Source organism: Taeniopygia guttata, chromosome 32 (genome assembly GCF_048771995.1).
Source record: "Taeniopygia guttata chromosome 32, bTaeGut7.mat, whole genome shotgun sequence".
Classification (NCBI taxonomy): domain Eukaryota; kingdom Metazoa; phylum Chordata; class Aves; order Passeriformes; family Estrildidae; genus Taeniopygia; species Taeniopygia guttata.
In genome coordinates, this window is record NC_133057.1 from 3,461,993 (window position 1) to 3,464,468 (window position 2,476).

A 2,476-nucleotide genomic window follows, 5' to 3' on the forward strand; every position below is an offset into this window, starting at 1 on the left:
AGCCTGGTCTGACTCCCAGGGAAGGAGAAGGAGCCCCTGGAGAAGCTGTACCAGCTGGGGCTGCTGCTGCTGGAGACAGTGAGGATGACATCAAGGATGACAAACTCTTCCTCAAGTTGGCCACTGGCAGCTGAAGATGATGGACTTCTGGCACTGTCTTCAAAGCCTGGCTCCACAGCAAATTCGCAGATGAGTCCACAGCCGGGGAAATGCTCCCAGATTTGGGCATTGCACAGCCTGGCTGGGAACAAAAGGTTCCCCCTGTGCTGGGGCAGATGCAACTTCAGTCGCAGCCCAGCTGCTTTTTGGCAGGGCTGGGGGCATGGGCTTGGGTGGATACAAGATGGGGGTTGGCTCCTGGCCCTGCCAACAGCCCCCAGCACCCAGCATGGCCTGGGCTGGGGCTGGGGCTGGGGCTGGGGCAGCCAGCCTGACACAAACAAACCTCCATGGTGGGAGCAGAGGTGGGATTCCAGAACCTGTGCAGGGGCTGCTTTGCTTTGCAGGCAAGGAAGGGCTTGGGCTGCTCCACTGCCCTTGTTTGCTTTGGGATCACTGTTATTTTGGGGGGCAGTGTAGGAGGGAAGAGAGAAAGTGTGGGCTTCTCTCCCCTTTGGGTGGGATTTTCCCTAGCATGTAGGGGTTGGGCCTTCCTCAGGCCCTTGACAGAGATAAAGAGTTTTTTTCTTGTTTCCCTTTCTCTCTAATCTCTTTTCAACAGTTTGTTGTTTGTTTTTCTAGAGGAAGCGTTCTATGTAAGGTCCAGTCGGGATTGGGAAGTGCCTGGGAGCAGCTGCAGCGTGGATGGGCCGTGCCCTTGGAGAAGGCTGAGGACATCGTTTGGGACCAGCTTTTCTCCCAGCGGAGGATGGCGTGAGGTGAGTCCCCGTCTGCTTGGCATGGTGGGATCAGAGCTTTTGGGAGACAGCAACAAGCACAAGGAGTCTCTTGCTCTGGGCAGCTGCTGAGGGCTGGATGTGCTGTGGCTGGCTGCAGGCTGGGAATGTCCTGCCCTCCTGCTCTGCTCCCAAAGGCAGCAGTGATGGGCAGCTCTGGGCACAGCTCTGGGCACAGCCAGCATGGCCTGGGCTCTGTGGGCAGCTGGGACAAGGGGACAGCAGCCTTCAGCTGACGGGCAGTTTCTGGTTTCTCTCCTTGCAGCCGGGCTCTGCGGGTGCTGAGGCTGCTCTTGGCTCTGCCAGGGCTCTGCTGGCCTCTGCCCTGGGCACAGCTGGGCTGGCTCTGCCCTCACATTGCTCTGACAGCTTTGCATCAGACAAGCCTATTCCGAGCACAGTGCCTGAGCTTTCTGCTTTGGCAGGTGAGTGAGACTCCCCTGCAGGCCAGGAGATTGCAGCTGGGGACACACATCCAATTGGCAAGGACCCAAACTCTTCACTGTCCCAGCTGAACCCCTGAATCTCCGCAGGAACGCCTGGATCTCCACTATTCATTCTTCATTTCTTTTTGGCTGGAATTGTGCAGTTGCACTTTCTTCCTCCTCTAGACGTGCCACGAGTGGCCAAAGCTGGCAAGTGAGCCGTGTTCCTGAGGCAGTGCAGTCTGGAGCTGATGGATGGAGAATTGCCCTTCCCACTTCCAAACCAGAGCAAAAAGCCGTAAGTGGGATTTTTCATCTGTAAGAAACCCCTGACAATTTCAGAGGGAATGTGCAGCTCATTCACAGAGTGAGAAGGAAGGTCATCTTCTAAAAGATTTGGGGTTTGACAGAGTTTAGATTCCCAGTCCTGCCTGGAGCTCGAAGGGCCCCAATCAATTTCCTATTGCTTTGACCACAATTTAAAATAACAATGTTGGAAACAAACCCCAAAAACTGTAAAAAAGGCTGTTGAGGTCAGTAAGATGGATCCATGCCATCAGCACATTTACAATGTAAATAACTGAGTTCTCTTTTTAAAAAGATCATTTACCTCTTAATGCAAAGTTACAGAAGTTGTTTCACTAGCACTTGGATTTTACTTGTATCTTTTACAATTCATCTAATTGTTTGTTGTTTTTTTTTTCTTTACCTTTTTTTTTTCTTTAAATAGAGGTCCTGGCCCTCTTCCAGCCAAAGGGGAAAGGGCCCCACCAAGCCTTGTTACCCACAGACAACATGATAAAGCTGAACAATAAAGGACCTTGGAGCATTATACTGTAATTAAAAAGGTGCCAGCTCCATGGACAACAGAATTATTGTTCCTAACTTGAATGAGATTGAGCAAAAAGAATGAAGAACGGTGTCACTAAAGTACTACTGACGTTTGCCAAAACACCTCCAGAGTTTCACCAAGGGATCAGTCATCAAAATGTTTTGGAAATTTAAAGACCAGGGTAGCCAAAGCACACAGTGTCACTAATTGCTGGGTATGTTCTCAGCTGAAGTTGGGAGGAATGGGGTTCCCTTGGAGGGCCCACCCTGTGGGGTGGCCAGAACTCTGTCAATGGGCTCTGCCTCGTAACGGAGTCAATGAAG

At 51.7% G+C, this 2,476-nt stretch overlaps 1 long non-coding RNA gene across 1 annotated transcript; it reads left to right on the forward strand.

The window, feature by feature from the left end:
* Positions 1-478: 478 nt before the first annotated feature.
* Positions 479-2,275, forward strand: LOC121468551 (uncharacterized). Its single transcript, XR_012052437.1, has 3 exons — positions 479-878; positions 1,508-1,619; positions 2,052-2,275. It is a non-coding gene; the product is annotated as an uncharacterized lncRNA (long non-coding RNA).
* The last annotated feature ends 201 nt before the right edge of the window (positions 2,276-2,476 follow it).